Source organism: Schistocerca americana, chromosome 1 (assembly GCF_021461395.2).
Source record: "Schistocerca americana isolate TAMUIC-IGC-003095 chromosome 1, iqSchAmer2.1, whole genome shotgun sequence".
NCBI classification, from domain to species: Eukaryota; Metazoa; Arthropoda; class Insecta; order Orthoptera; family Acrididae; genus Schistocerca; species Schistocerca americana.
Genome location: NC_060119.1, coordinates 68,779,182 through 68,806,735, shown reverse-complemented (window position 1 = coordinate 68,806,735; position 27,554 = coordinate 68,779,182).

The window sequence follows — 27,554 nt, the reverse complement described above, 5'->3', positions numbered from 1 at the left end:
GAGACCAAGAGATGAATACACTAAGCAGATTGAGAAGGATGTAGGTTGCAGTAGGTACTGGGAGGTGAAGACGCTTGCACAGGATAGAGTAGCATGGAGAGCGGCATCAAACCAGTTTCAGGACTGAAGACCACAACAACAACAGGTAATTCTGACATGGGCTACAATAATACCGATTGGAGACATGTAGATAAAGATAATGGCAGAAGGTTGTACACGGCGGGTGCAGCCTGTTATTCAAAAATGGTTGAAATGGCTCTGAGCACTATGGGGCTTAACATATTAGATCATCAGTCCCCTAGAACCTAGAACTACTTAAACGTAACCAACCTAAGGACGTCACACATATCCATGCCCGAGGCAGGATTCTAACCTGCGATCGAAGCGATCGCGCATTTCCAGACTGAAGCACCTAGAACCGCTCGGCCACACCGGCCGGCCAGCCTGACACTGAATGTGGTAGTTTCACTCGAGACGTTGTGTAAGATGGTCCACTTTCCAGGTAGTTTCCCATCAAAGATGCCTCTTAAGTACTTTAATGCGTAAATAACAGGAATATAAAATCGTACTCCGTTACATAAGTGGTTTTAGTACGCTTGTACGATTGTTCGCTCTTCTTTCCGTTCCCAAGTAACTTCAAAATTTTCGATATTTCTTTTGCATATATCATTACACTAAGGTTCATAGCGGTTGCGGCACCCGGGAAGAACAAGAGAATGTGTGTAATTTCCGGGAACCCACAGGGTATATTCTAGCGATCACGAAATAGCACTCTGCCTTATGCCATAAAAAGATGTCAGCGTTACACAGAGCTAGTAATGACAGCTCAAACGAACGGCAGTTGTGACGGAAATTCGTCGTAGATGTCAAAGGGTCAATAGATGCATCTGATTGCCCCGAACCGGTGATAATGATGGAGGGTCAACGGAAATGCGTTCGTCACGCCGTGCCCTTTCGCAGGGTATAGACCACGTAGCTGTATCACTGACATTCAGTAACGAAATGTCATGTTGTGGTTCTAGTCAGGCACAATGATTCATCCAGACAGAATGAATCTGTCATACCGTGACATATCGCTTGGTCTGCAGTCCACTATGCCGTCAAAGAATACAAGAAAGGCGTGTAGACTGCCCGTAACCGTAACTTTAATTTAAATCCTTTAACATATACACAGGGCATTTTTCAGAGAGAAAAATTGACATAAACCATTTGTTATTAATTAACAACAACATTATTCGTCATGTTCGGCCTCATCAGCTTCAATTAACTAAGTAGGAACAGTTACAGCTTAAGGAACATCATCCAGCAATTGTGATACACTTACAGACTTACAGATTAATATAATTGGTGAGAAACTTGTATCCTCGAAATCGCTACTCGTCCGACTGTCGGTGTTAAGCTAAAGTCATTGTGAATAGCCCTTCAGAAGCTATCTTCTAATCTTTTATTGGAGTGATATGTACAAAATTATCTATTTCCTTCTTGTTCGTGCTGTATGTCGTGTGATTTCTGTTAGTAATACTTAATTATTATTAGCCTGATGTGTAACCAATTGTTTCGTGCGTCCAGTCCCAATTACCTGGCGTAGCTCCAGTCTGAAAAGAAATGCTATAAAGCATTACTAATCCATAAATGTTTCAGAGGATCTTCTCCCGGCATTTTTGTTTCAATGTTTCACCTTACCTCATGTGAATAAGACCCAATCCGTTTAACAGTGAAGGTCTTGGGTAAATAGAGGTCAGTAGTAACTAATGCCCCTCCGAAAATAAAGCTTAGTTGTCAGCACTGGCGATGATGAATATCATTCAGAACTTTCTGTTCGTACTGCTACATAGCATTGTCACCAGTGTTCATAAGAAAACCATTTGCTTCAATTATTTTGATTTTTATGTTGTTGTCTTCCTTACGCATGCAGCTATACGTACATTTCATTATAGGTTGCCAATAATGTTTACCGAATATTTGTAACAGAATGAATGTTTCCAACAGTGTACCACAACAGTACACCTGACTTCCGGCTCAGAATAAGAATCTCACCCCCCCCAAGAGATATCTGGTGTACCTAACCGATCTCTGGAAATTCAACAAACCTTAACATTTCCATTGACATGACACAGCTGTTTACCCTGCGATATGGATTTGGCGCTATGACTACAAAACCTAAGAAACTGGACAGAATGTTTACTGTCCATGATGTCATAGAGGTGGCTATTACAAATTCAAATCTAGGTAAATTTCTCGTTAGACAGGTTGCTGCTACTGAGCCAATAATCTTCAAGTCACGGTGGCAGCAGTACCACACGCAAACCAGAATTTCTCAACATATCCAGAGTACTGGAAGACCAGGGGAAAGTGACGTCATCTGTCAGCACGTTTTCACTTTCTCTTTTTGAGAATACAAGAATTACTGCTTTTACAACGATCATTCGACACGTTAGCCACATGTTTTGTCCGGGTCTCCAACGTGATCCTTTGACTGTGGTAGAATAACTAGCTTATCTATCATGACGGGTTCCAATTAAGTCTACTACAAGCAAGGACTTGGCAGAATTCCTTATTATTTACGTGACAAACATCTAAAGTCGTATGAAGAAATTTTGGAAAGGCCTGTAAGAAACAACAGCCAAGATAACGAGTCAATGGATTCACAAGCAGTTATTATGTTGTAGAATGCTGCGTTAGTATTGTGAATGTAGAACTCTACTTCTTATATTGCGCACAGACAATAAAGTGCGCACTTGCCTATTGGCAAATGGAGACCGCCGCCTTCCCCCCCCCCCCCCCCCCCCCCTTAGCTATCAGGCTGCGGAAAACCTATACTGTAGTCAGGTGTTTTTCTTTCATGCGAATTTTGTGGGTGATTGCCATTTGTGTTGAAAAACATTAAAAATACTCCACACTTATGTCAACACCGCCCCATCCACTTCCCTCCTACCAATTATCGTACGGGCACTCATGCAATCAAAGTAATAGTAACGTGAATAAAATTGAGTTGGCGATTTCAGTACCATTCACTTATATTTTTTTAAAAGGCATCAGTTTTTGGCCTTTAATGATTAAATGCATTACCAAAATATAATATCAGACGCTCAGTCCCTCGGCTTACAATCACAAATACATAACACAACGCTAAAATGTCAACAATTATTCCATCAAATTTAGTTACATAAATAAAACAGGTTTTCCAAATTTCTTACACGTGTACTTTGGTTGACTCACGTCCTTTAAAAATATGCACTTAATGCGATTAGCAGCTTATATCTTCTAGTATATACTCTCACATCAGTAGCCGAGGAAAGTAACGCCTGCGTTGAGGTGCTAGACTAGGTGGTAAGTGGGTTCGAATCCTGGTGCTGGCAGAAATTTTCACTGCCACAAAATGGCAAATAAGTAGAGGAGAGGTCGTAGCGTGAAGTTCCCTATCACAAGGCTTCGCGTGTCAATGGCCTGGATTACATTCCAGACCTCCCCACATTGTCTCAAGTTGTCGGGTCATGTGACATTGCTGGTGGTGATCCGTCCGTCGGATGGTGGCCCCCTAAGTGCTATTCGAGTGGAGAACGTTATGTACCGAAACCGGATTTTACCTCTCTCCCATTTCTCAGCATCATCATACAACACAAACGTAACATCGCACTTCACACAATTCCAGTACAGTCACATACACTCAATAAATACACATAAGACAAAACTGTCACATATCGACAAGGAAACAGGCCACTGTGGGGAAGTAATCCCTTTCCGACATCATGTCTGAAATTAACCCTTGGAATTTCCGTACCAAAATTATTTTGCATGAAGATAAAGAATGTTTTTAGTAAATCTTTTTAATTGTATGTAAATTGAGTGTGGAGGGGCGTTGGGAAGAAAAGAATAGGGGAGGTATTAGTGATGCCACCTGTGTCCGGATATTGCGTGGAATCAGGGCGATGAGCGGAAATGTCTACCAGACCGGGATTCGAACACGGGATCTCCTCCTTACTAGGCAGGTGTGTTAACCACTGCGCGAACCGAAAGGGCGGACACAATGCATTCATATAAAAGCTGAAAATGAAGATAGCACGTAAATAAAATAAAATCGTAAATACTTTCAGCTGATTATACAGCCGTCTTCAGAGCGCCTATAAAAACATGCGTAGTACCTGTTGACAAACTGGAGTTAACAGATAACTTCTGCATCACAAGTATACCATCATCTAACAGACTAATTTCAATAATATCATGACACGTACAACAGAGATAAAATATAAAGCATACAAACCATTTTAAATGTCTACGTTGCTATACAACGCTAAATATTATATATCTGGGGGAAGGAAATGCATGTGTGGCGAGGTACGTCATCTTGTGACGTCACATGTTAAACACTTGTCATACATTTTTGGGGTAATCCCCGACATTTGTGGCCCCACGTGGATTGTATTAAACGACTTGTCTCAGCATCACCTAAGTCACTTCGCGGATGTTTAAAAATTACCATATATTGCATCTATGATTCTGTGTATGTACGTTCCATCTCGCCATAAACCACAGAAGCATTTTCAGTGAAACTTGGTAGACGTATCACTTACTGTCTGGGAAGAGTCTGATGACTGGGTGTTGTGTGATGTCCTTAGGTTAGTTAGGTTTAAGTAGTTCTAAGTTCTAGGGGACTGATGACCATAGATGTTAAGTCCCATAGTGCTCAGAGGCATTTGAACCATTTTTTGGGAAGAGTCTCTGTGGATGTAAAAACAATCTAACTACCAAAGGTGTGAGGATGACCGACGCGCTAAAAGCCCTACTTTCGGCATTAGTAATTTGAGAATGAGAGAACTTAGTGATCTGCAACAAACTTTTCACATAATTTCAAGCCTATACCAAACTTCGTTTCACTGAAAATCCGCAGAGAACGAAGGAAGGGAAAAAATTGTCTCGCTTACTACATTTTCGCTGTTCATGCAGTAAAACTGCCACACGAAGCATGACGTTTTAATTTATTATATCTCTTCTACTTACTGTGTTCGCGACACATTTTTCAGACAACATTTGCACATACTAGAGAGTGTGCCAGCGAAATTTTACCATTGTACATAGTTCAGGAGAGATGACGCAACAAACAATGATGTGTGTGAATAATTGTCGTATCATGCAACACTTATAAATATATTACTTAGTAGCTACTAACACTATTCGCAAAACTTCTCGCAGACAGTACCCACATTTGTCGTTGAATGGAACTATATATATATATATCACTATACGACACAAAATTCAGGAGATACGGAGTCATAAATATTAAGCTGCGGCAAAATTGGATAAAGATATGTTGAAATATTTGTTCAGTGATGTGTGAAATACGTTACATATATGTGAAAGACATTGTCATATGAAGAAACGGGCAAAGCCACTGATGAAATGTTCATCCTAAAGTTCTGTAACTATTTCCATCAAATCTGGTACACAATATTAGTTACGATTTGGAAACCACCACAGTCCTATTGGGATGAGTATGGTAACTTGGAAGAAGAGTAGCGGAGGTGCAGAATGACAGACACCGTGCGAATCTCTTGTCCAACGTTAAGTCCCGAGCGACTCGAAAAAAGCGCAGGTGACGCCTGTATATAAGAAGGGTACGAGGACGGATCCACAAAATTACAGACCAATATCCTTAACAGCAGTTTGTTGCCGGGTTCTCGAACGCATTCTCAGTTCGAATACAATGAATTTCCTTGAGACAAAGAAGTTGCTGTCCATGCATCAGGACGGCTTTTGAAAGCATCGCTCCTGCGAAACGCAATTCGCCCTTTTTTCACATGATATCTGGCGAACCATGGATGAAGCGTATCAGACGGATGCCATATTCCTTGACTTGCGGAAAGCGTTTGACTCGGTGCCCCACTGCAAACTCATAACCAAGGCACGAGCATATGGGATTGGTTCCCAAGTGTGTGAGTAGAATATTCCAAATTTTTAGGTGTGTCCATTGATGAGAGATTAAATTGGAAGTAACACATTGATGGTCTGCTGATACGTTGTCCTCAATGGTGGGTGTTCATCGGAGGTGAGGGTATCATCTGGAGTGCCCCAGGGAAGTGTGGTAGGTCCGCTGTTGTTTTCTATGTACATAAATGATCTTTTGGATAGGGTGAATAGCAATGTGCGACTGTTTGCTGATGATGCTGTGGTTTTCTATGTACATAAATGACCTTTTGGATAGGGTGAATAGCAATGTGCGGCTGTTTGCTGATGATGCTGTGGTGTACGGGAAGGTGTCGTCGTTGAGTGACTAGGAGGATACAAGATGACTTGGACAGGATTTGTGACTGGTGTAAAGAATGGCAGCTAACTCAAAAAGTAGATAAATGTAAATTAATGCAGATTAATAGGGAAAAGAATCCTGTAATGTTTGAATACTCCATTAGTAGTGTAGCGCTTGACACAGTCACGTCCATTAAATATTTGGTCGTAACATTGAACAGCGATATCAAGTGGGACAAGCGTGTAATGGCAGTTGTGGGGAACGTGGATAGTCGTCTTCGGTTCATTGGTAGAATTCTGGGAAGATGTGGTTCATCTGTAAAGAAAACCGCTTGTAAAAAACTAATACGACCTATTGTTGAGTAATGCTCGAGTGTTTGGGATCCCTATAAGGTTGGATTGATGGAGGACATAGAAGCAATTCAGAGGCGGGCTGCTAGATTTGTTACTGGTAGGTTTGATCATCACGCGAGTGTTACGGAAATGCTTCAGGAACTTGGGTGGGAGTCTCTAGAGGAAAGGAGGCGTTCTTTTCGTGAATCGCTACTGAGGAAATTTAGAGAAGCAGCATTTGAGGCTGACTGCAGTACAGTTTTACTGCCGCCAACTTACGTTTCGCGGAAAGACCACAAAGATAAGATAAGGGAGATTAGGGCTCGTGCAGAGGCATACAGGCAGTAACTTTTCTCTCGTTTTGATTGGGAGTGGAACAGGGAGGGAAGATGCTAGTTGTGGTACAAGGTACCGTCCGCCACGCACCGTATGATGGATTGCGGAGTATGTAGGTAGATGTAGATGTAGATATCCATTGAGATGCGTGAGAAACTGCTGCATCGTACATGACATTTTACATTATTAGTTCTCTAAACTAATTCTATTCGCAATACATTTGCAGACGGTATTTATGTATGTCGCTGAATGTAGCTCGAAATCGGGAGATACGACGCCATAATGTGCGTGTAAATGAAGCTGAAGGGGAAATTCGCTAGCGATACAGGTGAAATGTGTGCACAAATACTTGTGAAATAAGTTAAATGCATGTGAAACACATCTGGCATGCGTGTATACAAGCAAGACCAGAGGTTGAAAGGTCATCCTAAACCCTGGAACGATTTCATTTAAATTTGGTAAACATATTAGTGACGATCACGGAAGAAACACTGCAGGGATAAGAACCATCAGCCTCCTATAGAGGTGCAGCTGATAAGGTTGAGGAAGAGCGTGGAAAAAGTGATGGGGCGGGGGAAGAGGGGAAAGTGGAGATGCATAGAAGGAAGGGAGTTAAGAATATTGATAGGGAAATAAAGGTGGAGATGATGGGACAGAGACATGAAGGATGAACAGATGGGTAAAGAGAGGGCCAGAGGAGATGGAGTAGGGAGGGAGAGAACAGAAGGAGACTGGGAGACAAAGGAGGAGAGAGAAAGAGAGAGAGAGAGAGAAGAAGATGCAAAGAAGGGGAAGGGGTAGGAGGAGGAGGCTACAGAGATATGTGGAGGAGATGGAATTAGATGGAAGCAAGGAAGATGGACAGAGAGAGAAGTAGGAAATGGACAGACGGGGGTGCGAGCAGATGGTCAGAGAGGTACAGAGAAAGGGAGATATGGATAGAATGGATGGACAGAGAATGTGTTGTGGAGGGTTTGGTTAGAGATAGGGGTAAGGAGGAGATGAAGTAATAGAAGATAGGAATAGCTCCGTACCTGAGCGACACCAGGTACTCAGCTAGTAGATACACTCTAAAAAGAAAGAAATAAATAAGAAACGACAGACTTCGAAGGAATTGTCAGGTTGAAGTTTCAAAAAAACTTGAATATTTATGTAGTAGAAAGAGCTACACAAATCGAGAAAGTCAGTAAGACGTTGGACCGTCAAAATTCCCGAGATGGGTGGAGGGCCCTGCACATAATGTCCCAAACGTTGGCTAAGGTAGGTTTTGGCCCGCAAGAATACGAGCAATAGAAACCCTCTTCGTGTGAAGCAGGCATTTAAGCCCTCTCCGTGTGAAGGCAAGCCTTTAGTTGTTGAAAGCACAGGTTGGTTTGCCATAAAGGGTAACAGATAGGGGCGCAGGACATTGCTGATGTATCTATGTACTGTAAGTGCGGATCGGCCTAGAATCTCGCTGGCTGGAGTAGAATTGTTTTGTCTAATGCGTTCCGCTTCGGACGCAACACCGATGACCAGTGAAGTTGTGTTCACTTCGTGCTTGCCATAAACATTCATGGTCATTAATGTCGCCGGATATCTCCCTCCAACCAGATCGAGATTTTGACGATATAACGCGCTGGTTGAACAAGATTTGGCACGATGTCCCCCACGACTACATCCAAAAATTCTATTAATCAGTGCCAAACCGAATAACTGCTTGCATAAGGACCAGAGGTAGATCAACGAGTTATTCAAGTGCTCAATTGTTACAGCTCTTTTCCTTAAAAGACCAACCAATTTTTCTGAAACCGAAACCACTTGTTTGTCTGTAGATGTACAGAATCTCAGGAATCTTGAGTAACAATTGCACACTTCAAGGAATTGAGAGAATAGAAAAGATATGTAAGAACTAGAAATAAGCCAGGAAGATCGGCAAAACTGCACAGAACATCTCGAGTATCTGAAAAAAAAGAAAATGATACCTAAATCAAATAAAAAGACCAACAGCACATAATTAAGACTGTGGGTACATATGAGGAACGTTGGAAAATTGGGAACGAATGAAAATATTACGGGTAATTTGGAAGTAACCGAATCTGCAATTATCGAAGAAAACGGCTGGGAAATGATTGACTTCAGTGGTCCAGTGAGGCTATCGAAGTATTATTGGCTTCCAGTGTATGAAATCGTTTCCAGTCTCGCCTTAATTCTGTCAGTCGGTGTGTTGACTGTTATTAATTAATGGATCTTTAAGTGTTTTTGTTTCTGACCACTTGCTGCGGAAGTGGTGTCGCTGATAATAATTACACGAGTACTTTGCAGTTGGACGAGCGAGTGCTACAAATCTCGATAATCGCGGGTTTAAGTAAGATTTTCTGCCCTTGCCGGGGAGTGTTTTCTTCGGCCAATGCGGAGAGGACGCAAATGAACGGATCGCAGCACTAGGCAAGAGCAAGTTGTTAGCACAGAGAGGTCCAGATCCGCTTACTCCGACTAGCTGCCGCGAACCACCCCGAAGCACAACACAGCTCTTAATCTTCCTAATTAGACTCCAGCTGCGCCGCTCCAAGGAGCTGTTCCTCTGCACGACAGTAATTAATTCGCGGAGGCGTGAGCGACCTGGTTCCCTGTTAATCTCCCAAGTTTTGATACCAGTCGGGCGGAGCCAGCCCTTGCTTCTAAGCCGTGCTCTTCAGCGTGGGCCGCGTGTGTCCTTCGTAAGCTATAGCGACTTGGGTTGCAGTGTATCCACGACCTTCAAGTAAAGCGACAACGGTATTTATAGAATGTTGTCACTAGCCTAATGCACAGATATTGATAGCGACGGTTAATGGCGAAGATTTTGCTATGAAGGTCCTCAGTCAACAACTGTGTCTTAGCTGGAAGATTTTTTTTAGAAGCAAAACACGGAGACTCTATAAATCAAGAATCTGCAAATTAAAATGATTACAAATCACGTCTACCCTTATCGAACTTGATAGAGTTGGGTAACATTTTCACATGCCAATACACAAATATTACAAGTATAGCATAGCCAAAATGTCTATATTATGTTTATTTTTCATAGAATTTGGCCCATTACAGACTGCTAAGAACCTAACTCTAACATATAGTTTTTTTTTTCTTTTTGTCTTCCTAGAAGATCTTCGTGCACTGGTTAATGGCTTGCCCCTGTTCATTTGACATCATCCTCCCGGCTTGTGGTTTTTGTTGTTGACCAGGAAATCTTTCAGTATTTATCAATAGCCTGAAATATTTCTTGCTATGTGTGGAGTGTTGTGTGACGTTAAGTTTTCACAAATCCCATCTTGTCTCTTCTAGCCTTCTAGCCATCCTGTTTTTTTTTTTTTTTTTTTTTTTTTTAATTTTGAAATGAAGTCTTTTTTTCATTAGGGTGTTGTTATCAATTGGGTAAAAGTGATCATAAAACTTCAAACCCCTACTCTTCATTTTCTCTGAGAGTGTTTCTATGTTTCTGTGTAGACCTTCATTTCTTCTCCTTGTCCAGCTGTTATCCTCGTTCTGCTGTGTCATTAAAACTATGCTGAGTGTTTTCCTATGTTTATTTTCCAGTTCTTTTTGTTCATCTCTCATATACAGTATTTGGCACTCCTATCCATGAAGTCATTCTGCTTTAATGACTATCGTGTTGTATTTAATTTTTGCCTGGAATGTTACCGATATTTTATTACATTGGTTTTGGATGAGTCTGTATGCTAATACGAATTCTTCGATTTTTCTTTACTTGCAGTGTTATCTAGTCCGTTTGGTTGTATCCATTGTCCAAAATACTTTAAGTTATCAATTCCCTTAATGTCGACATATTTTCTGAGCTAAGCCGTAATACAATATTATGAAATAAAGAACTGCAGAACAATGAAAAAAGCAATTCAACACAAATAAAGATTAACACATTCCACAACATCATCATTCATCACTTACGACATATAGAATATGTACATCTCATAACCCACTGCAGACAAAATTAAACTAGTTGAAGAAAACTTACTGAAATACAACAAACAACTTGCAGGAAATATTAATGAAATAACTAAAACCCTCAAAGCAATCGCACCCCAAAATTACAAATTTTACTTATAAGAAGATGGGCTTCGTGTGGGATGCCCAGTATCAGGAACATTGGCAAACATATTCATCAACGAACTGACAACACGATCTTCGATACAGTCATCACAAATAAAGGATACAAAATTCTTTACTGGTACAGATATGTGGATGACATAATCTGTGTGGTAGGCGAAACAACGGAGAAAATTGATAAACTTCGTACAGACATAAACAATATACATAAGAGTATTCAATTCGCCATGGAAAAAGAAACACGATATCAGATACATTTCTTGGATATAATAATAACGTGGGATAAGAGTAGATACACCATAAATGGACGGTTGTGGAGGTGGCCAGCGATAGTGGGAGGAGGTGAAGGAAATGGACTGAGAGGAGGGCTGAAGAGATGGACAGAGAAAGAAGGAGCGAGAAGTTGGACTAATACATACATAGCCAAATCCACATCCACAACTAGTTTGTACGTAAAATCTAATACATCTAGAAGTAGAAATAAATTTGGGGCTGGGACAGAAGGCAGAATATATATGTCAATTTCTGTATCAGAAGCATCAAAAGTAGACAAAATTTTTGTGAACGAGAGTTGGCCCAACAGAGGAGTTTAAACATAACTGGAAATGATTTAGCGAGATAAGAGTTTAGAAAAATCTTCTTTTGATAAAGTAATCAACTGAGAGAGGATGTGCATCGATCAAGAATACGCGTATCATATATATTCAGATATACAAAAGATAATATGTTGGACACAGTAATGAAACACGACTTTCTGTATAAATGACAAATCAAAGTATTTCCTTGTACCAAGACAATGCTGTAATTGTTCAGAGGAGTGCTAAGGATAATTTATGTTTTATGAGGACCATAGAAGCCTGTGTATGAGGAAAACACTATGAAAAATCCAGAAAATACAGGCAAATGATTACTGGTACATAAATCATGCATATTTTTGATGTATGGATATTATAACAGAGCATATGTGAGAAAAGGAACTACTTGTTTACTATCGTTTTTGCTTTTCTCATTAATTTTCTATCATCATTATTATCATCGATATGATCATAAGTATCGTCATCAAAATCATAAACATCGTCATCATCAAAGCTGTTATCGACTACTGAATAAAGACTTTGTCTAATCTCTCCCATGCATTACAGCCCTCCGCTAGAAGCATCTAAAGCATGTTTCTTAATGTCACCTACACTACTTCCAGTCTTTACGATCATTGAATATCTTTGAGAATCGACCAAATAACTTTCTTCTCCCATCTACCATCACTTACTATATCATAAGTTTACCGTGCAGTTACACTTCATTTTTATCGCATTCAGAAATTTGTCCTCCACTCATACGAAACTTTCTGGCATATTAAAACTGCTTTTGGAAGTTAGGAGACGAGGTACTGGCGGAAGTGAAGCTGTGAGGACGGGTCGTGAGTCTTGCTTAGGCAGCACAGGGTGTAGAATGCTTGGTCACGAAAGGCAAGGGTCCCGCGTTCGAGTCTCGGTCCGGCACACAGTTTTAATCTGCCAGGATGTTGCAAATCAGCGCAGAATCCGTTCCAGAGTGAAAATTTCACTGTAGAAACATCCCCCAAGCTGTGGCTAAGCCATTTCTCCACATTATCCTTTCCTCCAGAAGTGCTAGTCTTCCAAGGTTCGCAGGAGAGCTGCTGTGAAGTTTCGAAGGTAAAAGGCGAGGTACTGGCGAAAGTGAAGCTGTGAAAACGGGTCGTGAGTCGCGCTTGGGTAGATCAGTTGGTAGAGCACTTGCCCGAGTTCCAGTCTCCGTCCGGCCGACAGATTTAATGTGTCAGGAAGTTTCATATCAGAGCACACTCCACTGCAGAGTGAAAATTTCGCTCTGTTTTCCGCTCCTCTTTACTCTATCTGATCACAAGTATACGGAAACTTGTTAGAGGTCATTAATACTGGATGTGTCCAAACTTCGTTTTTATGATGACTTGGAATCTACCGAGGACACTTCCAGTAAGGTGTCTGTTTGTGGAGGAATTGCAGCCCACTCTTCCTCAAGAGGTGAATCCTAAGAAGGTAGTGCTGTCGTAGCGACGTCAACGGCTCAATTCATCCCAAACGTTTTCCATTTGCTTCAGATGGGATTCTGAACAGTTCAATCCATTTCAGCAATGTTATATGTCAATAAACTATTGCCTCACAAATGTTGTTTCATGACTGGGAGCCTTGTCATGCTGATTCAAGAAGTCATCATCTCCGAATAAACCTCCTACACAGTACACAATATTGACAATATATTCATATCCTTCTGCGTTTAGCGGTTTTTTTAAGCACCATAAGAGGTCCACACCGTAATCTCGAAAACATCCCAATACGGTGACACCATACCCTCTGTACTTCTCTATTGGCACAACACGTGGGCCACTCGCATGCTTCCGTATGGTCGTATCTAAGTTGTCAGTCTGCAGTGGGACACCGTGACAAATGTTTATATAGAATTGTAGGATTATGAAATATGTCTGTTGCCCTTCGTCTTCCATGCGCAGGATATCACGTGAGGAAAGAGGAAGCTGAGTTACTCACGAGAGCTACTTTAAAAATACGTGCTGATGTATGGCTAGAAGCTCTCCGGCCTGATGGAAATTTATTATAATCGAAATCAGAATATGTTCAAGTATGCTGTAGCAAAGTGATGTTAACGATATTAGACTGTAATTTTGTTGGTCCACTCTTTTCCAGCAGGAGCCACCTGCGCTTTTCTACAGTCGTTTCCCACTTTGCTCTGGGCGAGAGATTCGTGATAAAAGCAAGCTAACTAAGAAGAAAATGTGTAGAGTACGCACTTAGATGCCGAATTAGACGTCCATTCGGACCTGGCGGTTTATGTTCTCCAGTAACCAATCCAGAAAAGTGGGACTGCAGCCGAACACGAATCACTTCTCTTGCAGTGTTTGTGGGCTCCAATTTGGATGGCGCTACAGCCCTTACTTTTACTTCTAGGTGTACAGCGTCGTAGTTCAGTCGTTTAGTAACCGGTTCGTAATGCTCATCGGGAACAGATGAAGCACAGATTGCCTGCGGGGTGGACATTTCCTGTGTTATGATCATTTAGCGATTCACTAGTAGTGATATCTTCCACTGAATCACTTTGTGCTTCGCCTTCGTGGTATACTTCTTCAGTATCAACGAAAGTAATTCCTTTCGTCAGCTCTAAGACTCGCTCGACGATAGCCGCTCCTAACAATCTGAAACGCCGAAAAACAGAACTACCTGCTTCCGGTAGAACATTGATAACGCATCTGTCTTGCAACACTTTTACAAACCAAAACACAGCGTCGGTAACTTCCCGCTTGTCGTCGTCTGTGACAGGCTCCCAACTATATATTTCAGCGCTGGTCGAAGGGTGTACATCCTCCATTATTCTGATTATGCAGCTGAAAGATATGACACAGAAAACAACAACTTGTTACTGCGGCATAAACAGAAAAGCTGATTACTACAAACAACATAGAGTACAAGTCATATGTCACTTTAAAAAACGAATTCTTTAAAATGGCTCAAATGGCTCTAAGCACTGTGGGACTTAAAATCTGAAGTCATCAGACCCCTATACTTAGAACTACTTAAACCTAACTAACATAAGGACATCACACACATCTATGCCCGAGGCAGGATTCGAACCTTCGACCGTATCAGCAGGGGCAAGAATCTGCCGCTGCAAGGGGAAGAATCATAAATTATCAATGGCGTCAGTATGCAGAAGGTTATGCAGACCACTGCGTTCAAGCTAAGTGTTTCACAGGGAATGGCGAATTATCAAATAACATTATGATCACCACTTGGTTTTCATAATTTTCCAGAGATGAAGTGGTCCCCCATTTCCGTGAACCAGGACGCAACTGTGACATTGTGGTTAGTAATGACATGCATGTAGAAGGTTCAAATGGCTCTGAGCTCTATGAGGCTTAACTTTTAAGGTCATCAGTCCCCTAGAACTTAGAATTACTTAAACCTAACTAACCTAAGGACATCACACACATCCATATCCGAGGCAGAATTCGAACCTGTGATCGTAGCGGCCGCGCGGTTCCAGACTGTAGCGCCTAGAACCACTCGGCCATGCATATAGAAGAACTGCCTGTAGACTCTCCTAGCATTTTTTTGCAGAGGGGAAAGATTTTACATCAGATGGATTAAGCTGCTGGTAATCAGCAGAAACCTTGGGCTGCATTAGAGGCGCATTATTGCACGACTTTTTGTGTCATTTTTATAGGACTCTTTAGGAACCGTATCTTGAGGATGTGCAACACTCAAGTTTCTAAATGGTCGTAACTGTCGATTATTAATCTTTGTTACTATTGAATTAAGTATTCGCTCAATCGTTACAGGCAAGGTGAGTCGATGTAATAAATATGTGTATCCATTAAGTTCACCGATATCATTATTTTGAGGCTCTAACTCACGCATATCGGTCTACTGAATTTACCTGTTATTGATTTTCGATTATCCACTGTTTTAAAAACGAACGAAGGAGTGTAGCCTCCTTCGAGTCACACTCTTATCTTACATCTTACAGAATGCATGCGTACCATTTTCTTGCTATACGTAAGTTTGTCATGTTGCTTTTCTTAGTGTGGTGCAGGTTTTCTGTTGTGTTATACGTCGTATTATCATGGTCCACCGTAACCAAGCTCTTCTGCTCTGGTATAAAGGCTCTGCACCTGACAGTAAAGGAAAAAAGTGATACCAGCAGGTATCAGAGACGTTTCTGACCAGGAGGTTGTCTCAGTATTAATTATCCATGGCAATCTATTGACCACATTCTTTTATTGTATTCCAGCTGCGGTCACTGTGATGCATCTTACGTTCGACCAATTAGCCTTCAGTAGAATTAAGTACGGTCCTAGACATTAAAAATGCTACACGAAGAAGAAATGCAGATGATAAACGGGTATTCACAGGACAAATATATTATACTAGAACTGACATATGATTACATTTTCACGCAATTTGAGTGCATAGATCCTGAGAAATCAGTACCCAGAACAACAACCTATGGCCAAAATAACGGCCTTCATACGCCTGGGCGTTGAGTCAAACAGAGCTTGGATGGCGTGTAAGGGTACAGCTGCCCATGCAGCTTCAACACGATACCACAGTTTTTCAAGAGTAGTGATTGGCGTATTGTGACGAGCCAGTTGCTCGGCCACCATTGACCAGACGTTTCAAATTGGTGAGAGATCTGGAGAATGTGCTGGCCAGGGCAGCAGTCGATCATTTTCTGTATCCAGAAAGGCCCGTACAGGACCTGCAACAGCGGTTGTGTATTATCCTGCTGAAACGTAGAGCTTCGCTGGGATCGAATGAAGAGTAGAGCCACTGGTCGTAAAACATCTGAAATGTAACTTCCATCGTTCAAAGTGCCGTCATTGGGAACAAGAGGTGATCGAGACGTGTAACCAATGGCACCCCATACCATCACGCCGGGTGATGCGCCAGTATGGCGATGACGAATACACGCTTCCAATGTGCGCTTCCAATGTCGCCAAACACGGATGCGACCATCATGATGCTGTAAACAGAACCTGAATTCATCCGAAGAAATGACGTTTTGCCATTTGTGCACCCAGGTTCGTCGTTGAGTACACCACCGCAGGCGCTCCTGTCTGCGACGCAGCGTCAAGGCTAACCGCAGCCACGGTCTCCGAGCTGATAGTCCATCCTGCGGCAAACGTCTTCGAAGTGTTCGTACAGACGTTAGTTGTCTTGCAAACGTCCCCACCAGTTGTCTCAGGGATCGAGATGTGGCTGCACGATCCGTTACAGCCATGCAGATAAGATGCCTGTCATCTCAACTGCTAGTGATACGAGGCCGTTCGGATTCAGCACGGCGTTCCGTATTACCCTCCTGAACCCACCGATTCCATATTCTGCTAACAGTCATTGGATCTCGACCAAAGCGAGCAGCAATGTCGCGATACGGTAAACCGCAATTGCGATAGGCTACAAGCCGACCTTTATCAAATGTCGGAAACCTGACAGTACGCATTTCTCCTCCTTACACGAGTCACCACAACGACGTTTCACCACGCAGCGCCGGTCCACTGCTGTTTGTGTATGAGAAATCGGTTGGAAACTTTCCCCATGTCGGCATGTTGTAGGTGTCGCCACCAGCGCCAAACGTGTGTGAATGTTCTGAAAAGCTAACCATTTGCATATCACAGCATCTTCTTCCTGTCGGTTACATTTCGCGTCTGTAGCACGTCATCTTCGTGGTGTAGCAATTTTAATGGCCAGAATTGTATAAGCATTTCAATTCATCCAGTATTTTTTAATATAGACACACTACATGCTTCACTCAGCGTTTAACGGTACGTTTATCCGAATTCTTCTAGAAGGTAAATGCATTTGCACAATTCACTTGCGGGCCCATGAGGCGCAGGGCAGTGACTGCGAAGGATGGGCCGGAGGCTTCGGATGGTGGCGTCGGACCACGAAGGGCGCAAGGGCGCGGGCCAGGCCAGGCGCGGTATCCTGACCAGCTGGCAGTACGTGAGGCGGTTATTGGAGATATTGGGAAGCTCGGCGTGGGCAGAATTCCTCCCGGGATGAATCCGCCGATGGCCATACATCACGCAGTGGCTCCATCCAATAAATCCCCTGGCCCCGCGTGAGTTCACAGTCTCTTTCAGTGTGAAATGTGAACATATCTTAACTCCCAATGACGTTCAGGTACTACGTCGGACAGCGTGAACAGCTGAAAACAGACAGTGATAAGAAGTACTAACCATCCACTGCCGAGCCCTGTGTTAGCCCACTTCCCACGTCAAGTGTAAATTCGGAACTGTATTTTGGTAAAATTATACTGCGCAATTAAAGGATCACTTTTTTCGAAATCGCGTAATTGTCTCCCGTTGCGACGCATAGATTTGAAATTTACATAAGAGTGCAAGGTTTCGCCGTACGTGAGGGGAAGGTCATCGCTATGAAGTTGGTGTAACCTTTAAGTGGGTTAATGACGTCACATTGGAACGATAATTTGTTTTGGTTGCCAGGAGAGCCAACACCGTGTTACTAGAGGAGCCCGAAAGGCACGCGTTTTAGCTCACGCAGGCCGGCGTGAGGTCTGGAACAGGACAAGGAAATTAGAATTTAGAAAAACGGAAGTAGCTGGTGGAATAATTAACTTTAATCCATTAATGGTGAACGTCGGTCTTGACGGTACGTTATTCACAATATCAATAGTAACTGATAATGGCGCCTTGCTAGGTCGTAGCAAATGACGGAGCTGAAGGCTATGTTAAACTATCGTCTCGGCAAATGAGAGCGTATTATGTCAGTGAACCATCGCTAGCAAAGTCGGCTGTACAACTGGGGCTAGTGCTAGGAAGTCTCTCTAGACCTACCGTGTGGCGGCGCTCGGTCTGCAATCACTGATAGTGGCGACACGCGGGTCCGACGTATACTAACGGACCGCGGCCGATTTAAAGGCTACCACCTAACAAGTGTGGTGTCTGGCGGTGACACCACATAATTCACTAAATTTCCGTTCATCGCCATCGTTGACATGTCACACGATGGTCGTCACTGGTAGCCTTACCTGTATCTCACCCCTTCTTTTGACGTCAGTGCGATGGAGGTTGGACACACAGCGTTGATTCTAGCGGTTTTCTTGTGGATGGACGAGGAAGGCATCTCACAAGGGGCAGCCATGAAGTTGGGGTCACAGATTTACTTCGAACTTCGTACACCTTTAGCATGCCGTTAAAACAACAGAATCTGCAAGTAGTAAGATGTACTACTCTAGCAATTACGAGAAAATCGGAGGAAATGTTTTACACGTCTGATGTGTACATAATGCATCTGCGAATAGGTGCGCAGCACAACAGCTCCTGGTGCTCAAACTGATAGCGGTAGAACAAAACACGAACATGAACGAGGCAACGATCGACGCCAGCTCAAACTTAAATTTTAACCGATATTTCTTCATCACTAGTCATATTATTTAATTTATATGACATTTGAGAGGTAATATAATTAAAAAAACACGTGTATTTCCACTCAGTTTTAGTGAGGTTCACATTATTTGACTACTAACAATTTTTAATTACATTTAATTATTGCTATTAAATATTGACAAGGAAATGAAGAAACGCATAGAGTTAAGTGTGATTTGTAGAGTGTCTATATAGGTCTAGAAGTAGAACGTTGGAGGTACAGGAGGTACTTACAAAAAGTTGATATCGTTTTTCTGGGAAATTATGAGCCGTTGCATAAAATGTCGCTACCCAGGTTCTCACAACAGGTCCACCTATAACATATTTAAAACTCATCAAAATCGGCGATTAACGATCTGACGGTCCCCTTGGTAGACCACTTGGCCTAAGAAAACTGCCTGAGGCCCCCAGCAGCAGGTAGGGGCGTGCAGTCTGTTTGAGCTGAACTCACTTCTCTCAGCTGGAGTCTCAAGCGATGCCACCCAATGGGAAGTCTCGCCCTGGCAGATCTACTTTGAAGCCCAGATTCGTCAGGGCCAGCTATATGGCTGGTAGACCAGCGGCTTCGCCCAGTTGACGACGTTTCTCGAGTATACTGTTGCTGCTACTCCACACATTCTACCGCCAACTGGCGTGGAGATGGTACCAGTTAGAAAGGAATGCACCGAAGGAAGTCCTGCTTTCAGCTGACTGGAGAGTACTTATACTCACTATGCCAATTATGTTAGGACAAGAACTGGCCTCCAAGCACTTATTGAGCTGCGCAAACGACGCAATGTGCTACAGCTTGTATCAAGTCTAGTCCATAACTGAAGATAAAATGCTATGATGCGGTACTTAGCTGCAGAACTAAACAGGCAGTTGGTGTGTATACTCCTCGGGGGATTACGACTGTCAGGCTGCGTTCAATGGAGCAGCAGTTGTTTGATTTCTACCATATAGCCAAGATACATTAGGATGTTGTTGTTGTGGTTTTCACTTCGAAGACTGGTTTGATGCAGCTCTCCAAGCTACTCTGCCCTGTGCCAGCCTCTTCATCTGCGAATAACTATTGAAACGTGTATGCTTCTAAATCTACTTACTGTGTTCATCTCGAGGCTTCCCTCTACGATTTTTACCCCTCCCACCACCACCGCTCCCACTCCTCCCACCATACACACACTTGCCTCCAATACAAAACTGGTCACCCCTTGATGTGTCCTATTGTACGACGTGTATATTTCTATTGTCTATTGTGAAATCACAATTTATGAAAGATGTTTATATTTTATTAATAGGATTAAGTAGGAATAATTAATATTATTGTGGTAGCAGGGAATGTCTGAACGAAAAGTATTGTTGGCAAGAGAGACGGCAAATTGTTACAATTTTTAAAAGGGCGGGAGAGACAACGCATGGATACATTTTAAGAAATACATTTTGTAATGGTAGCAGGGACTGTCTGCACCAGAAAGCATTGTTGGCAGGAGAGACCGCACTTTAACGTTCGTAGGAAGTCAGTAGTAAGCGAGAAGTGAAGCGAGTCGGTAGCACGTCTGAAGCGAGAGGTTGAGAGGAGCGGTGTGCTTGCCAGCCACTAGCTATGATTTACAAGAGATTATAAACGGATGTACAGAGGCACCAGCTAACTATTATACTAAGAGGAACTAATATTATTGAATCAATTTTTTGAGAAACTCAAGACTACTGAAGGTATGTTTGCGCATTGCTAGTTGTAAGGTTATTGTAAAACGTAAGTCCCATTTGAACGTTTGTAAAATCATTTCATTCAGAATATAATTTACTTTTGCCAGCAATATTGCATTTCTAATTATAATCCATCTCAAAAACCATCAACGTAAAACTTTGCAAAATTTTATTGTTGTCAAGAAAAAGTTTAACTATGAATTACGTAACTTCAGTCAAATTAATTAAAGAATAACGTCAGCTTTGCTATTAAAGAATAACGTCAGCTTTGGTAATAAATACAGCCACTTATTATGAATGCCCACCAGCAGTTAATAGAGTATAGTAAACCGTAGTAAGTATATTCATGACGCAGTTCGACGTAGGAGTCAGATGGCGATCCATTAACAGTAAAAAAGGCAAGGAACAGTTTTGGGTTATTGCAGATAACGACTGAGGGCCACGACGACGACACATTCTATGTTTCGTCGAAAGAATCCGAAAATCACTTTTAAAAAGCAGCAATTAAATTTGTATGCGAAGATTGGGAAAGAGAATAAATTTCAAAGGGAAGATTCCATTTGTTATTATTAAGCAAGAGATAGAAATCCTAAGGGAAGGTTACATAGGTTATTGCAAAAGGGAAGGTTATCATGAACAAAACAGGTATAGAGGAGACGGGAAGGTTTTACTATCAACTGTTCCCTTCTTCTAGTCAAATTTCGCCACAGATTACTTTTCTCCCCAGTTCTATTCAGTACGTCCCCATTACTTTCGTAATCTACCCATATAATCTTCAGCATTATATTATAGCACCACATTATAAAGCTTCTATTCTCTTTTTGTCTAAACTGTTTATCGCCCATATTTGAATTCCATACATAGCTACATACATCTCCAGACAAATAGTTTCAGATAACACTTCTTAACACTTAAATCAATATTCGTTGGTAAGAAATTTCTCTTCTTCAGAAACGCTTTTTTTGCCATTGACAGTCTACAATTAATATCTTCGCTACTTCGGCTATTATCAGTTAACAAACTGCCTATTGGCTTCTGTCTCGGGGTTCATCGGCCGACGATCATCTAATGATTTTTCTAACATTTCGCCAGCACGAGTGGCTGGCATTGTCAAAGCTTCACCCTCCATTGCCGGTGGTGAACTGAAGCCAAGCTCGCGGCCGCAGACTATATGTACCTGGCGCGCCAACGTCCGAGAGCTTCTTCGCGGTCATTTCTGGTGCGGTTCTCCTTTTGCTACCTGCAACGGTCGTTCGCTGGAGTACGGGAAGCCAGGATCCATTTACCTCAAGACTTTCCTCTTTCTTGTTGAAACTGTTCGCGTGTTATTTTCCCGCAAGACATCAAAAAGCTCTTCCATGTCTCACCACGAGCTATTTCACGTGGAATGGCGATTTCTACGAACAGCTGGAAGGCATCGCCATGGGTAGTCCTCTTAGTCCAGTGGTGGCCAACTTCTTCATGGAACAATTCGAAGCACAGGGACTGGACTTGGCGACTTGCAAACCTAAGGTGTGGTACAGGTACGTCGATGATACTTTCGTGGTGTGGAGCCATAGTGAAGAACAGCTCGGTGACTTCCTAAGACACTTGAACAGCCTCCATGCCAACATAACATTTACCATGGAAGTAGAAAAAGACAGGAAACTGCCATTTCTAGATGTGCTGGTCACCAGGGCCGGCGAAAACGTGGGACACAGCGTGTATCGAAAACCGATGCCTGCACAATCTATCAAACCACAACCCGAGCCAGAAAAGAGGCATGATTAGTACGCTCGTAACGAGAACAGGACGAATATGTGAGCCGCAACACCTCAAACAAGAAACCTCGTAACTGTTCTGAGGAGCAATGGGTATCCCACAAATTATATTAGAAGTGTGACAGAGCCAAACACTCGGCGAAGTAAGGAACCAGAAAAAGAGATGTCGGGTACGGCCTTTCTGCCATATATTCCCAGAGTGACGGACAGAATCGGCCGTATATTGCGCAAACATGGCGTAAAGACGATTTTCAAACCAACAAGGAAGATCAAAGAGTGTCTTAGATCGGCGAAGGAGAAAAGAGACCCACTTGCAATGTCGGGAATATACCGTATACCATGCACATGGGTAAAAGTTTATGTCGGAATGACTGGACGATCAATTGAAACCAGGATCAAAGAGCGTAAGCGACATTGCAGGTTGGGGCAGGTGGAGAAATCGGCCGCGGCAGAGCACGCACTGAGTGATACCGACCACGTAATAAAATTCGCCGACACGGAAGTTCTGGCTGTATAGAAGCACTATCACACGCGCTTGTTTGGAGAAGCTGTAGAAATACAAAAACAAGCGAACAGTTTCAACAAGAAAGAGGAAAGCCTTAAGGTAAACGGATCCTGGCTTCTCGTACTGCAGCGAACTACCGTCGCAGGTAGCGAGAAGGAGAACCGGACCGGAAATGACCGCGGAGAAGCCCTCGGACGTTGGCGCGCCAGGTACATATAGTCTGGGCCGCGAGCTCGGCTCCAGTTCACCACCGGCAATGGAGGGCGAAGCTTTGACAATGCCAGCCACTCGTGCTGGCGACACGTCAGAAAAATCATTAGATGAACGTCGGCCGAAGAACCCGAGACAGAAGCCAATAGGCAGTTTGTCAACAAGTGGCCACGAAAGCCTTAACAAATTTGTATCATCAGTTATTTTGCTGCCCGATTAGAAGAACTCTTATGTAATTTCCTCAGCGTCACCTGAGACTAGACTACATTCCATTATCCTTGGTTTGCTTTTGTTGATGCTCATTTTATATCCTCCTTTCAAGACACTATTCATTCTGTTCAACTACTCTTCCAAGTCCTTAGCTGACAGAATTACAGAGTCATCGGAAATTCCCTTATTTCTTCCCCGTGAAATTTACTTCCTACTCCAAAATTTTTCTTTGGTGTCCTTTACTGCTTGCTCAATGTTCGGACTGAATAACACCGGAGAGGTGCTACAATCCAGCCTCACTCCATTCTGAACGATTGCTTCTCTTTCATACCCTCTTACAACTGCAGTCTGCTTTGTACACAAGTTGCGAATAGCCTTTCGCTCTCTGTATTGTACACCTAGTGCCGTCATAGATTCGAAGAGAGTATTCCAGGCAACACTATCAAAAGTTTTCTTTAAGCATCAGTGGCTGTAAACATAGGTTTACCTTTTCTTAACCTGCCTTCGAAGATAAGTCGTGGGGTCAGTATTGCCAAGCGTGTTCTTAAGTGTCTCTGAACTCCAAACTGATCTTTCCTAAGGACAGTGTCTATTAGTTTTCCATTCTTCTGGGCAAAATTCGATGTAGTATTTTGTAACCATGACTGATTAAACTGATGCTACGATAATATTCACACCTGTCAGCACCTACTTCCTCTGGAACTGAAATTATTCCATTCATCTTTAACTCTGAGGATATCTCGCCTGTTTCATTCATGTCGCTTACTACATGACACAGTTTTGTCATGTGTAGATCTCCCAAGCCTATCAGTAGCTCTGATATAATGTCGTCTCCTCCAGGGCCTCGTTTCGACGTAGGACTTTCTCTACTCTGTCAGATTCTTCTCGCAGTATCATATCTCGCATCTCTTGTTCATGTACGTCCTCTTACATTTCTATAATAGACGTTCATATTTCTTTTCTTCGGCTTCATTTTCTGCACTTTTATATTTTCTGCGTTCATCAATGAAATTCAGTATCTGCTGTTTTAACAAAGAATTTCTATTAAGCCTTGTGTTTTCACCTACTTAATCCTCAACTTTCTTCACTGCTTGGTCTCTGAAGCTACCAATTTGTCTTGTACAGTACTCCTTTCTGCTGCTGTAGTCAACTGTTGGCTAATGCTCACTTTTAAACCCTCGACAACCTCTGGTTGTTTAAGGTTTCCAGGTCCAATCACCTCAATTTTCTATTTTAGTACAATTTCTTCAATTTTAGTCTACAGTTCATGTCCTTTAGAATATAGTCTTCTATTTATTTCATTGTAGACTCTTGTTCCGATAGATGTTTCGGAATAACTACTCTCTTTTTTTTAGTACAGGCATTACTGTTTCTTTCCACCGGTTTACTATTGTCTTAACAATAATTACCCTATACTATCTGCAATGCTGACTGTATTTTTTTTATTGTATCTGGCCGCTTGAATTATATGTGACAAATTACTGCACTAATTCTACTTGTCAACGCCACGCTGAGATTTGCCCCAGCTCTGCTAGTAAACAAACCATTATTTTAGAATGTGGTATATCGTTCGTATGGTCTCACACGGCCAACCGTTTCGGCTGAAATTTGGAAGATAGCTTGTGTACAACCTAAAACGAAGGACTCGAAGATATTTTGGCTCAACACCCCTTTCTGAGAAAATTTGCCCTAAAGATTATGACGAGCAATCTATTCAAAACTGAAGGGATCGATAGATAATTGTAAATTAGAGCATCTTTCATCATCGGGTATGGTGTCCACAAATGCATACTATTCCAGAAATCGAGGAAAGAAACTTTTATAACAGCCGGTTATGTACGTGCATGGTAAACGCTATTTGCCGATAGCGCAACGGCCTACGTAACTGGCTCGGATGTGGAGAATTTGGGCTCGAATATCGAGGAAACCCAATGGATATTATTCTTCTCGTTTGTTTTATCCCATATCTCAATTGATAGGGATAGGAGGGTTGATAAGGTGAGCAAAGTAATGAGGAATGATAAAAACATAGGCAAATAAATTTCTCGAACCTCTTTGGATGAAAAAAAAAAACAACTAAAATGTTACTGCTGGTCACTTTATAGTGGCTCTTCCACTCAATGTTGCGTGTCCTTTCTTCGAACAACTGGATGGGCGGTACATGTCACATAAACATTCGAAACAAATAAACTCGCGGCACCAAGAACATCTAATGAATGCAATCTTCGGCAGTTACTCTATTCCTTTCGAATAGTCGCCGGTAAACAAACCTGGTTTACACTTAAATACATGTGTTTTTCGGGAATTAATTTTGATGCGTACCACGCATACGACATCGCTGCCTGAAAATTCGGTGCTGAAAGTTGGTTATGAATTATGGTGTGAATGATTATTGCATCCGTGCGGTTGTGCCATTTTCGCTGGGTTTCCAGAAGCACACTGCAATTCTGAAGCCTAGAAAAAAGTTTTTAACCTGACGGTAGAAGTAAACATCGCACGGCTGGCTTACATGTGCGCAACTTGGCGGTATTACTTTTACCGTGTACGTTGGTTACCATCGTCATCAATAAACACGGTGTCATACATTAGAGTGTAAGTTTGCCCACCCCAGCAATCCAATATTAGACAAAACTGGTTATCAGCAACGTATGGTTTTAAAACATTCTCAAGAAATGTTCTGTAAATCGCTTTTGTCAATTTCCCGGATTTGGAGGAAGTGATGTAAACATTTTTCAACGAGTCGGTTAGGCGATTGACCTCTACTATAACCCGAGGACCAAATGTAATATTCGTTTCTTGTAAACACTGGAAACCCTTAGGCAACACTTTTCCACAGGCTGTGATGGCATACTCCACCGTGTACGAATGTGTTAGCTTTTTTTTTCCTACTACCAACTGCGACAAGATTTCGTTTTTCTCCCTTCATGCGATAACGTGCGTCGAATGTTCACCCGATGCATCCTGTTTGATCGGTGTTGATCATGTAATTAAGATTAAAACCGGTCGTAAGTGATGCCGTTTGAGTGCTGAAAAGAGCCGCCACTTTCTGTATATCTTCTACATTTTCTACATCCTTGTGGGAGACGTAATTCGTGACATGCCGTTAACGAGGTTTATATACCGATTTGAAATTCTTTGCCCGAGATAATGATGCAGCAAACTTAAAATCCTTATTAAATTATGATAACAATACCAGCAGCCGTATTTAAGCCCAAAGTCGTTTATTCTTTGTTACGTATGATACCAGTTTCGACTCCAAATAGTGTCCTCTTTGGTGTCCAAGCATAACCTGCCGTCCGCAACAGTTTTTATGTGCAATGAACAGCGGGCCAATATTAACTGCATTCCGCAACTTCCGTGGCAATAACAAGTCCCGCGTGTCAGACGACGACTTGTCGTCTGTTATCCGAGTAGCCGATCTCCTTGTGTAATGCACTCCTGATCTGTCTAGGATAGTCCTACAATTCTTTACCCGCAGTCAAGACTGTTCCAGAGTCGACGAAGCCTTGAGACCATCTACTCGGCTGCACATCAAATGGCCCCAGTCAGTTCTGCAAACCATGCTGCCAATTGTGTTCACTGCTAGCACCTCATGTGTGAGGCCAGCAGTCTTCGTCGCATCTTCTATCTGCCTGTATGAACTGAGTATGGCCTCAGCCTCAAAACCCAAACGGCAGATGTGATGGCGCCTGTGTGAGGCGGCACTTGCAGACGACTGCTTTCTGCACGCTCGATAGCTGCAGGCAGGGCCTGCTGCATATCTCGTATGAGTCTTCTGGCAGACACTCTGAATGAACATTAGGTTTCGTTCCGATAGTGGAAAATATTTACCTAAGGTACACTATAACGCTCCTGACACTAGAGCACTTGATAACTAGCAAACTCCTCTCTTCGTGTGTCTGCTCGGACCCTGCTGAAGCAACGACCACATGTCTTCTCACAGGATGAATGGGCGAAGCCAGATAACCAGCCTCCTCAATGGCCACCGCCTGGAGCGATTCGAACGAGTTGCCACCCGCCACTCACCTTGCGGTGAGGGCAGAGTCACCTAGTCGGTTACACTCAAAGGTGTCTCGACAGCAGAGCCCCTTGCTGAAACAATAGACACCTGTGGAGTCCTATGCGACGCCCCGGATTCTCCGCCACCGCTATATCCCGAGCCAGCAGCCTGGAAACGGCTGACGGTGGCAAAAAGCGTCTTCAGCTGTTCTATAAGTACTGTCAGCTCCTGCTG